The following is a 12,427-nucleotide window of genomic DNA, read 5'->3' as shown; positions in this document are numbered from 1 at the left end:
AGAGTTTGGGAGGAAGTCTTTTTTCGGTCTCACGACCTTGAGGCAAAAAAGTTCCTTTGCTGAGGTTAAGTCAGGGCAGAGAGTGTGTACCAAGATAATGGGTGTTTGAGGTCCTGAACCTTGTTACGTACTTGTTCTATGACAGAAAAATAGAACTCGTTTTATTTCATTTTCTTCCAGTTTTGCTTTTTTCTGTTTGTAATTCACTGAATAAACATCGATGTATTTGCACTTACCTTTGGAGTCACAGTCCTTAATTTTGGTAGACCCAGGATTCCTGACCAACCACTCGACAAGGCGTGAATCTGAGAATATCCAACATCACAACAAGTTTCTTTGTTGACCTTTAAAAATCACAAGTAAAATCTGCCTAAAGTAGCACTGTATTTAATTTTTTTTTTTCCTATTTTGGACTGCTTTTGCTGGCCAAAACAATTGCATTTACCTCCAGTGCAAACATTTGACATCACCCACCCAACATGCATCACACATCTAAGATAATGGCGACTCCCCTATGTCAAACATCTTGAATAAAACTATAAATTTTTATAGTATATATACTATTTTTAACAAATTATTTTAGCAGTCCGTTTACCCCATACCCATTTTGGAAAATCAAATAACAAAAAACATTTTAGTCCCACAAAACAAAAACGGGTTGTTTCATGCAAAACATGCATTTACCTCATGGATTCTCAGCTTTTGTCATTTTCTGTTTTCCATTTTCCTTTTGTAACAATAAAATGGAAAATACAACAGACAAAACATAAAAATGGTATTTTTTTTAGCTTGTTTCATCAATACGCAAAGGTCACCAGCACATAAAGATTTGAACGGATATATACTCGAGAAAAATAATTCAAAGTTGATAGTAAAAAATGGTTATAAGATAGCATTATTGGAGCCATAACAGGATGTACGGCTGAGTTTGGTTGTGAGTACTACTTTAATCTTACCTAGTACATAGATAGATACAGAGAGAGAGAGAAAGAGAGCACTAGGAATTGGGGGTGGGGGGGTGGTTTAGTCCCAAAAAACTGGCCTGGTGATGCCCCTGCGGACGAGCAATAGTGAATTATTTGATTTCGTCATGTGGACTGCGGAATGTTTTTTGATATGCCAAACATCTGTGTCCCTTTTTGGTTGAATTCAAACTGACGCATAATTAAACCAATCAATCATAAAGAAGTACAGATCACATAAGGTTTTTTGTTGCAGTTATTGTAATACATGTCTCATGCAGAACAGAATTTAAATCAATTAATAGAGGCAAACATGAAAGTAACGGGACGCTCACATCTCTGCCAAATATCTGACCAATCAATGAACACAAGAGCACCAGCATGTATTATTTGGTATACTTTTGTCACTGCAGTGTGGAAAACAACCAAACCAAATGAAAAATAGTCAGTGTGAAAAAAACCCAAACTGTGGTGCAGACTTGCAAACAAACTTGTTGTGAAAACAATATATCCACTGAACTAGACTGTGTCTAAAGAAAATAAATTAGAGCTCTACAATCTGGCAACATTAGCATTTAGAATAACAATTACACATAGCTGGTCCTGAGTATATGTCCAGTGTCTGTCATGTCTTAAGTCAGACTACGCTGAGGACTTTCCTCAGTGATAGTATCAAGTAATTAGTAATGGTTGGCAGTTTCCTTATACCACTACTGTGCACGTTCCTTTTACATGTTGGTGCACTAGGCACGGCCCAAATAAAGTGAATACTCAAGTATTTATTTTTTATGTAGGTATCCTTATTATTTTCTGTAATTATTGATATTTAGAAGTTTATATTGTTGTTTTCTCCACCAGAATTCTAGAAAACTCATGTGGATTCTTGACAGTTTTCATATGTAGAGGCCTTTTTAAACTGTGTTAAACATCTCATCATAAAATCAGGAAAAAATGCAACTTAAAACTACTTAAAAATTAAAAATGATATTAAGGAATAAAAAAAATCTGTCATACCCAGCTAACGTTAGCTCAACACAGCCACACTCCAAACTATGATTTCACAATGTCACCCCTTGTGTTTGAAAGACAGAAGCAAGATAAGTGAAGATATTTAATGGCAATCAACATTAAAAAAGAGAAATAGCCAAATACATGTTAATTTGTTTGGCTAAAGTTATGCCTGTTGTATGATATTCAAGTGAAGAAGCTGAGCGGATCTTGAGTCACTCGTTTAGCTGCCGAGGAGATAAAGAAAGACTAAGATAAACAAAGATAGCAGACTAGCTAAATGGTTTAGCTGATTCCTTAAAGATATGAATAGCCCTAAATACATACAGATTTAGTACAAACACAAAAATATCTTACCAAGTCCTCAAGCCTGAACAAGAGTTCTTGTTTAAAGCACTTGTGATAGAATTAAACTTGGAATACCAAGTAGTTCCAAGTTCCAAGTATTCCAGTCCGGTCCCAAGATCATTAACTGATAGTCTCGGTTTTGTCACAGTCTCAACATCATTTTGCCTCGATCTTGTCTCAGTCGCGGCATAAGGCGAACTCAGAAATTGTTATTGAGACCAGATGAGTGCAGTGCCTTCATCTCCTTTCTCTAAGTATAATGACAGTTCATATTTTTTTAGGCTGCATTAGGGCCCTGGGATTTGTGCAATGCAGAGAACATGGACAGAACTGTGGAATTTGAGGCATAAAAATTAACTTTAAAAAGTTCTTGTACTATCGAGAAAAACTGTGAATTCTTTATTTTCACAGGTACTGAAGACCAGTACTACAACTTTCTTTTAGACTCTTCCTGCTATAGCTAAATTTTATTGCGACAACTTCAATAAATACAAAAGTGCCATTGTGCACTGTTTGTGTAATTGTAGTTCTAATGTATATTTTCTTAAAGAAAAAAACTAAAAACCTAAAAATCCTAATGGGAAAAAAATAAATAAATAAAAATCTAAATGGAATTTAGGAAAAAAACAGATTTCATAGTGCACCACTATATACTATTTAGAGTTATATTTTACAATATATATGATAAAGTCTAATATTATTTATTAGTATAAAGCATGTACAATGAATGATAATGGATGTACAATAAATTCTAAAAAAAATCCCTTCTTTTTCTTAATCTTAATCTGGTCTCTGTCATGACTCAGACTTGCCTCTACTGTTCTTGACTACAACACTACTTCCAATTAAGCAATGGAATATTAACAATCCATCAATAAACCGGGTAAAAAGACTTTGAGAACACATCACTAAACAACTATTTCAAAAGAGTCATGTCTTGAAGTTACTTCCATATTATTCCTTATATAAATCAGTAAAAATCCAGCCAGACTTATCTGTCACCTTATCTGACATAATTTTACAGCACAACTGTCTCACAGCATCTTCAAAACTTTGTAAAAAAGGATGTATATATGTGCAACTATTTTTTTACAAATAGAGAAGTATAGTATTTAAGAATGAACTATACAGACATAGTTAAGATTATGGTTAATTATGAAATGTAAATATTACTACTTTAAAGAGTGATTTTGAGAATGAGAATTCAAGTACAATTACTGGTCTGTAACTGCTTCTCAGGCCAACTCTATGACATACAGATGGGTGTGATACATCACAGCGTGATTATAGTTCAGAAAACATTGTGCATCTGACCTTACTTAGTGTAAACAACACAATTTGATTATTTACACACATCTCGTACTCCTCTATCAGTTTTATACTTTTCATCACTAAGCCTGTTAAATACACACATGCTGACCAGGCATTGGCCCAAACCCCAAACCGTGTTAAGAGACTATTCTACCTCACACATATACAAAGAGGAATTAGAATCGACTCCAAACCCAGCGTAGAGGGGCTCAGTAAATGTGGCGTGGAATGTGTGTAGCTGGGTCAGTGTGTGTGTGCTAGGTGAGACACTGTAGAAGGACAGAGCACCAGCTGCCCAGTCCAGATACACTCCTATTCTGTTGGACCCGGAGGTAGGGGCAAGGACATTCATTTTCTTACTATTGTGCCACACAGAGTAACTGTTATCAGAGCAGTACAGAATCCAGGACTGATCACTGAATTCAAACCAACACTCCTCATTGCGCCCTTTCCTCCTGATACCTCTGTATGTCATGGCGATATCAGCCTGCCTCCCTGTCCACTCAGCCTCCCAGTAACAGCGTCCAGTCAGACTCTCCACACTCAGAACCTGATAATAGTAATCAAATCTGTCTGGATGATCCAAATATGGCTGATCCTCTTCCATGCTCTGTACCTTTCTGTTCCCCTCAGACAGACAGAGGCGTGTGTGTGCTGTGTTTGGGTCCAGATTGAGGCAACAGGCATCTGTACACACACACACAGATTATAGGAGACACAACTAGAGAGAGAGAGAGAGAGAGAGTGTCTTACATTTCTTTCGTCCTGGTTTCATTCTGATCTTCCCTCCATATTCCACTCTGAAGAAGAAATAAATGTAAACTCCATTGAACTATATATATATATATATATATATATATATATATATATATATATATATATATATATTAGAGCTGGGCGATATGGCCAAAAATGTTATCACGATAAACAAAATTTATATTGTTCGATATCGATACATATCGCAATAAATGTCAAATCATTATTTCTTTCAAGTTTGAAGGCTGATTTTTGTTCCTGGGTGGTTAATTGCTGTTTTAAACTATTCTTTATGGTCTGAACACGACAAACACTCACCAACCAGTGGAACATTTCACAGATCTGTCATGGGAGAGTGGGAGAAAGTCTCTGCTGAGCTGTTTTTACCAGCTGGAAAAGCATGGCTATTTTTGTAATAGTCATAATTTAAGAAAGAAAACAGATTATTTCTAGCTGGTGCCGAGCGCTCGGCTACCCCGCTACACATGACATCACAGTATTCAGACACCAGCTAGCAACGACTGGATAGTCAATTGTGGTAGTTTAAGGGGTGAACCGCAAAATATCAACACCAGACAAACAGAGTCCTCCTTTTAGGTATGTTTAAACTGAAAGCGGTGCTTCTGTGTCATGTTTGATCTACAGTATCATTAATTCACTGTGTCGTGCAGTGACGAAGCGCTGCTTTAAGTTAGCCAGCTGCTAAAAACGGCTAGCCTGGAAAGATAGTGCTCTCCCGCTCTCCAATGCCTCACAGGAGAACAGATCACCTGTCGCTCCGCTCAAACAGGGAATGTATAACTCCGCGTTTCAGCCGTTGCTAAAGACTCATCTTACTCGTGGCCCCCTCCCTCTCTAATCATGTCAAAAAACTCGTAAGTGCACCCTCTCCTGGCGACAGCACAGTAGTGTCGCTTTCCTTGCAGTAGAAAACGCCACCAAGGCTTTCGCTGAACGTGGAGGTGTGAGAGTGGTGTATTATATCGAACACGTCATATCGCTCTGTCGAGGAAAAGTTATATCGCGATAATTATCGTTATCTTTTTATCGCCCAGCCCTAATATATATATATATATATATATATATATATATATATATATATATATATATATATATATATATGTATATATAGTATTCAGGGTTAATGTAGCAGTAAACTTTCTGTATATGATAAAGAACAAAGAACATCATTACTGAACAGTACATATATTAAGGGTTAGTCTAACAGTATACTACATCAGAAAAAGAAGATAATTAATTATTAAATGGTAAATAAACTGTTCTCACAGTTAATGTAGCTTTAATCAGCATACAAAGAAATAAATAAAACAGTAAATACATTCAGGGTTAGTGTAGCAGCGGTAAACTATCTGTGTCTAATGAAGATGGTTACTGAAAAGCAAATATATTTAGGGTTAGTGTACTAGATACTCACTGTAGTTTCTCCAGTTTACACTGTGGATCCTTCAGTAGATCAGAGAGCAGCTTCACTCCAGACTCTCCTGGGTGATTATAGGTCAGATCCAGTTCTCTCAGGTGGGAGAGGTTTGATTTCAGAGCTGAAGCCAGAGAAGAACAGCCTTCATTTGTAACCATACACCCAGACAATCTGCAGAAGGGAAGGAAAAGAAGGCAGAGAACATTTACACAGAGACAAAGCACATACATACAGATGCAGCCAAAAATATTGGCACCATTTTATTTTGTTCAAATAAAGCAACACTGAAGGCCTATTCAAAACAAATCTGATTTTTATGGATAGAAAAAAAAGTCATGTCAAGTTTTGAAAACAAACACACATATATTAACGCTGTTTTTCACATGAAAGACAAAGAATAATCTCACTGCTGCATACATTTTTAAATCAGAGCTTTCTCTATTTTTGGTGCTGTATAGATGCGTTAAAATCAGACAGACCAGTCAGAGCTCTGTTGTCATGGTTGCAGCCCAAACAAATGTCCATTAGGATGGTGACAGAACTCACATTTCTTGTAGCAGAGGATAAGAGTTTATATGACAAACAACATGTTGACTACAAAAATTTGGAGGTAAAAGGAAATATGTAGCACGGCGTAGTTGAATGGATGGAGAATGATGGTGAGTACATTACAGCCACTATATGTAGCAAGGCTAATTAATGGATATAAAAATTACCTTATTTCAACATACATGAACATGAACCAGCACAGCTTATAATAATAATAATAATAACAACAACAACAACAACAACAACAATAATAATAATATGAGTTTAAGTGGCATGTGCATCCTGTTTTTCAAAATATTTCAAGTCATCAATTATGTCCTTTTTGTTCTTAAATCAACTTATTGTTGCCAGTCCAATAGGTTTTAATAAATATTAGTCCAAAATACTTTACTGTTGAACCAAATGAAGCCTTGTTTATGTAGTCAGTATTCATTAGTTAGCCTAATACCCCGAGTAGAAAACAAACAAAAAAACTAAATCTAACTGATGATAATTTTTCACTGGTATTATTATTACAGTCTCCCTTTTATTTCTGTTTGTTTCATCTTAAATTTGATATGTCCATGACACATCTCTAACTTGTATGAACCACCTGTGACTGCCTCAGATTTTGCCCCAAAATACATAGAAAACCTACATATTCATTGGACCCCCTAGTGGCTCAGGGGCCCTAAGCGACTGCGTGTACCGCATGGAAAGAAACGGCCTCGACTAGGAATGGTTTTTAAAATCTTCCTTTTCACACTCTCACTAACTGAACTGAATAAGTCTACCTCATTGTCTCTTCATATCAAATATCAGTGAACATCAGAGCTTAACATTTAGGATCTAATTCTTAAGAATCTCATCTGAGTACCTCCAGTTTACATTGTGACCTCTTCAGCCCAGCTGAGAGCAGCTCCACTCCTGAATCCTGCAGATCATTGTTACTGAGGTCTAGCTCTTTCAAGGAGTGCTGAATGAAGTGCTGAACCCAAATTTTCACAACCCTTTTCCTCAAAATTACAGACAGCTAATCTACAAACAGATATTACATTTAATGTAGCATTTTATTTAGACACACTACAAAAATGCATTTCTGTATATTTATGTATTTAATTATTAATACTTAATTAAAGCTAACCTTTTCCATTAAAAAATTTATTCACAGAAAGTTTACCTGAGTATCTCCAGTTTACAATGAGAACTCTTAAGTACAGCAGAGATTGGCTCCACTCCCGAATTCTGCAGGTCATTGTTACTGAGGTCCTGCTCTTTCAAAAGACAGTTTGCTGATTGTAGAGCAGATGCTAGTTTCTCACAGGAGTCTGTGGTAAGATTACAGCAAGCTACTCTGTAAATGCAGAGAAAATACAGCACATGGTACAGTTTAATCAGGGAAACTGAAGAAGTGTGACATTATCCTCAGTGTCCCACTTTGTATTAACATTTAGAAATAAGTACATAAAATGTTCATAGTGATTGTCTTTGCCACTGTCTTTTCTCTTTATCTACACACTAGCTGTTTAGCAGCACAGATTTGTACTAACAGGATAAGTTATGATATAATATTAAATTCAGAATAACAATAGACTGAAAGAAGCATTTCTGAAAAAAAAGCATAGTATGTTGTTTGGACAGCATCTTCCATCGTTTAGTGTATTTCTATATTTCATAATATTGAGTACACCAAATGTTCATAGTGATCCTGTATACAAAAGCTTATTCTTTGCTGTTTTTGTTGCTAACTGGTGTCGACCAGAGGAGGATGGGTTATCCTTTTGAGTCTTTGAGTCCTCTTGAGCCATAGTCTTTTCCTTTTATCTACACACTAGCTGTTTAGCAGCACAGATATGTAACTGCCACAACTATCAGGATAAGTTATGATATAATATCAAATTCAGAATTACAATAGACTACAAGGAGCATTTCTGGAAATAGAAAAAAGCATAGTATTTTGTTTGGACAGCATCTTACATCTTTTAGTGTATTTCTACATTTCATAATATGTTATAGCAGGATATTTCTGTTATTATTTGTTTTTTATGGCTTCTACAGTGAATTCACAGAGAGCTCACCTAAGTATCTCCAGTTTACTGTGTGAACTCCTCAGTCCAGCAGAGAGCAGCTCCACTCCTGAATCTAACTCTTTCAGGGGGCAGTTTGCTGATTGTAGAGTTGATGCTAGTTTCTCACAGGAGTTAGTGGTGAGATTACAGGGATCTAGTCTATAAAGATGGGGTAAATACAACAGATGGTACAAGAGTAACATTATTCTCCATATTCCACTTTGTATTTGAATTTAGAAATAAGCACATTAGATGTTCATAACCTGATACTTCATCTAGGTGATAGCTTCTCTTCTGAGTGTTTATTTGATTTTAGATAGTTCTGAAGCTCTCTGGAGAGAGACTGGTCATTCATTTCAGACAAACAGAGAAAAAGATTGATGGACCTCTCAGTAGAAAGAGATCCATCCATCGAGAATGGATATTGTTGATATCCTTCCTTCCAATTCCTTGATGTACTCTATAGTTTTCTCTGAACTGCTCTGTATGCATGTCAGTAAGCCCTGTAGGCGTCTCTGATTTGACTCCAGTGAAAGGCCCAGCAGGAAATGGAGGAAAAGATCCAGGTGTCCATTCTGACTCTCAACAGCTTTATCCACCACTCCCTTTAGCAGCTCATCCAGTGAAACATTCTCAGACCATTTTCTGGACCATGGTTTGAAAAATGGAAGTGAAACTTCCTCAGGATTCTCTCTATATTCTGGTATGAGAAACACCAGTGCTCTAATGTTCTTGCTCTCAAAGCAGTGATAAACGTAGACAGCAGCCAGGAACTCCTGAAAACTCAGATGAACAAAGCAGTACACCTTCCTCTGGCGAAGCACACATTCCTCCCTTAAGATCTCAGTGAAAATCCCAGAATACCCAGTGACATTGATGTTGCTCTCTCTCAGGTCCTCTTCATAGAACATCACATTGCCCTTCATCAGCTGTTTGAAAGCCAGTTCAGCCAGTTTCAGAAGAACAGTTCTGTTGGACTCCAGCAGGTTCTTTGGGTCTCTCTCGTCTTTCTCCTCATACTTCTAGTTCTTCATGTTGGTCTGAGTGATCAGGAAGCGTGAGTACATTTCAGTCAGAGTTTTAGGGATTTCTGTTTGATGCTGTTTCATGATTTGCTGAAGAACCGTGGCTGAGATCCAGCAGAAGACTGGAATGTGACACATGATGTGGAGGCTCCTCGCTGTCTTAATGTGGGAGATGATTCTCTGGGCTTGGTCTTCATCACTGATCCAATTCCTGAAGTACTCCTCTTTCTGTGGGTCACTGAATCACTGAATTTCTGTCACATGGTTGATGTATTTAGGAGGGATCTGATTGGCTGCTGCTGGTCGTGAGGTTATCCAGATCAGAGCTGAGGGAAGCAGCTCTCCTTTGATGAGGTTTGTCATCAGCACTCCCACTGATGATGTCATGGTGATGTCAGATACTTTCTCACACTGTTTAAAGTTCAGTGGAATTCTGCTTTCATCCAGACCATCAAATATAAACACAGCTTTGATCTGATCATAAATCTTTGGGTCCAGATCTTTGAGCTCAGGATGGAAGTCACACAGAAGTCCATGAAGACTGTATTGATCATCTTTAATCAGGTTCAGCTCCCGGAACGGAAGCACAATCATGAGCTCTACATCCTGATTGGCTTTTCCTTCAGCCCAGTCCAGAATGAACTTCTGCACAGAGACAGTTTTTCCAATGCCAGCGATGCCTTTAGTCAGAACAGCTCTGAGCTTTTTGTCTTCTTTTTGTTCTATGTATCTAATGCCGGCCTTACACCAAACGACTTTTCAAGCGATTTCACTGTCGCAAACAAATATCCATGTCGGAATAAAATCAGGAGACTCTTGTTAGAGTCGCGTCACGCTCGCTTCATCTCGATCGTTTGGTATAAGGTGGTCAAGATGGAGGTCTTAAGTCAGTCTTTTTGCCGTCTTGACGCTGCGACAAAATCAACCGTGTTTAATATTATCGTAAGTTTTAAGTCTTGGCTCATGCAAATAGTGACACGCCAGGGGCGCGCATGAGTGCTTGCGGGCGAGCGCAGGCGCACGGCGTGATACAGAGAGAGAGAGAGAGAGAGAGAGAATGCAGGCATGACTGCCTGAAATCTCTGTAAAAAACGGCAATTCAATACAATAATCATAATAACTTAAAATGTAAACTGACAGTTTTAATATTGCAGGTTCACTGAGCCTGTAACAGGTAAGGAAATGTGCAGAGGACTTTAAGAATGCCATTATTGAAGAATCATCAATTGTTTTCTATTTTTTCTATTTTCTGTTACACTGGTTTCTTATTTTGTTTGTTTGTTTCTTATGGTTTAGTTCATGACACCCAGTCGACAATGCTGAATCGCTGCATGTAGTGTTGATGTGTAAATCTTTATATCAAATTTAAAAAGTAACTGCACATTTTACAGGTTAATTAAAAGATTCTGGGTGATGATCTGTCAGAGTATACAGTTCTATAGTGAACTAATCTGAGCCCCAGATCTTTACACACCCAGCCAGCGTATCTTCCCATCTGTACCACCATAGAGTGGAAGGAAAAGCGTTTATCTGCTTGTAAATTTCCACCAGGTGCATGATGGGGAATAATCTCAAAAATCTAGTTGCAGTCTTGTAAATAGTGACACTGCAAGATTCCTAGTCTTTGCAAAATCATAGTCTGTGACTAAAAAACGCGACACTGTCTTTAGATGTGAGAGGGTGTCAGACTTTAGTCTTTCAAAAGTCTTTTCAAAGTCTTCTAGTATATGTTTAGCATAAGACCTTTAGCCATCCCAGCTCCAATGTTCTCCTCTTCTGTTTCTCCTTTAGGACCTTGTAGAGGTTTAAAGATATCTAAGCAGTTGATTGGAGTGTCTTGTAGGTTTTTTCTGGGTATATTCTCCTTCTGTAAAACCTCATGTTCTTCATTCACCCCTTCACTCTCTCCCTCTATGATATAGAGCTGTGTGTAAATCCTGTTCAGGAGTGTTTTGTTCTCTGGCATTTTGATTGCCTCAAATAAGGTCTCATACTTTTTCTTCATGCTGTTTTTGTGCTTCTCTAAGACTTTGTGCAGGGTATCATCTGCTGGTTGGTAAGAGTCTTGCTCCATGGACACATTATGTGGATGGAGAACTGGATGTGTTCTAAATCTTTTTCTGCACCGAAGACAAACATAGTGTACATGTAGCTGTGCATGCAGTGCCTCTAGTGGTAGAGGTGACAGTGTCTTGAAGTAGCACCTCCTGTTCCAAAAGGAGACCATCACAATGTGCACACTTACTTTTGCCATAGTAAAAAATATATCACCTATGACCAGTGTTCACTATAGTATTTGTACAGGCCACACCTACATGATGCAGTATTGTCTTTGAGATCTCCTAATGCAGGTTGGTCAGTCTCTGCATGTGCACAGAGAGAGTTGGGCTGAATTCAGTAACATTACAACACTATTACAATGTGTAAAAACATTTTCACAGCATATATTTACAATACATCTTGATAAAGCATAAGAGTAAAGTTCTGCTGTTGTAATCTTTACCTAATTCTGACAGTCACTCTCTGTTACTGGTTATCAGTTTACTTAATGTAATTCTTCTGTTAGTATGTTTCATTTGAATTAAATGTCAAAATTCTCAACTTTCGCACTCATTGCCTGCTTCAGTCCACTGCTGCTCCCACAATCCCCCTAAGTACGAGTCCAGCACAACAATAATCCTAAACTTACGCACTTGTGAAGATGTCTACTACTAAGTTTGATCATTCCAAAAAAAAAAACAACACTGAGATATATAATTGGCTCCTCACATTGATTTATCAATCTGCTTAAGCTTTAGCAGGAACGTAAGCAAACACTGTGGTGTTCTAATCCTCTGTTACTCATCCAACATGCAAAGCTACTGATTTCCATGGATATATTTGAGAAATAAAACATATTTTCAAATTTTAACCTCCAGTGCTATCATCTAAAATGCATTGAATGCACATTCCTAATACAGATGTCTGAACTTAAATATCCAT

General features: G+C 37.5%; 1 pseudogene; it reads right to left on the bottom strand.

Moving 5' to 3' along the window:
• Nucleotides 1-3,774: 3,774 nt before the first annotated feature.
• Nucleotides 3,775-11,519, bottom strand: LOC118819768 (annotated as a pseudogene).
• Between the last annotated feature and the right edge of the window lie 908 nt (nt 11,520-12,427).

Source organism: Colossoma macropomum, unplaced genomic scaffold (genome assembly GCF_904425465.1).
Source record: "Colossoma macropomum unplaced genomic scaffold, Colossoma_macropomum, whole genome shotgun sequence".
In the NCBI taxonomy this organism is placed as follows: Eukaryota; Metazoa; Chordata; class Actinopteri; order Characiformes; family Serrasalmidae; genus Colossoma; species Colossoma macropomum.
This window is presented reverse-complemented; position numbering and strand designations above follow the sequence as displayed.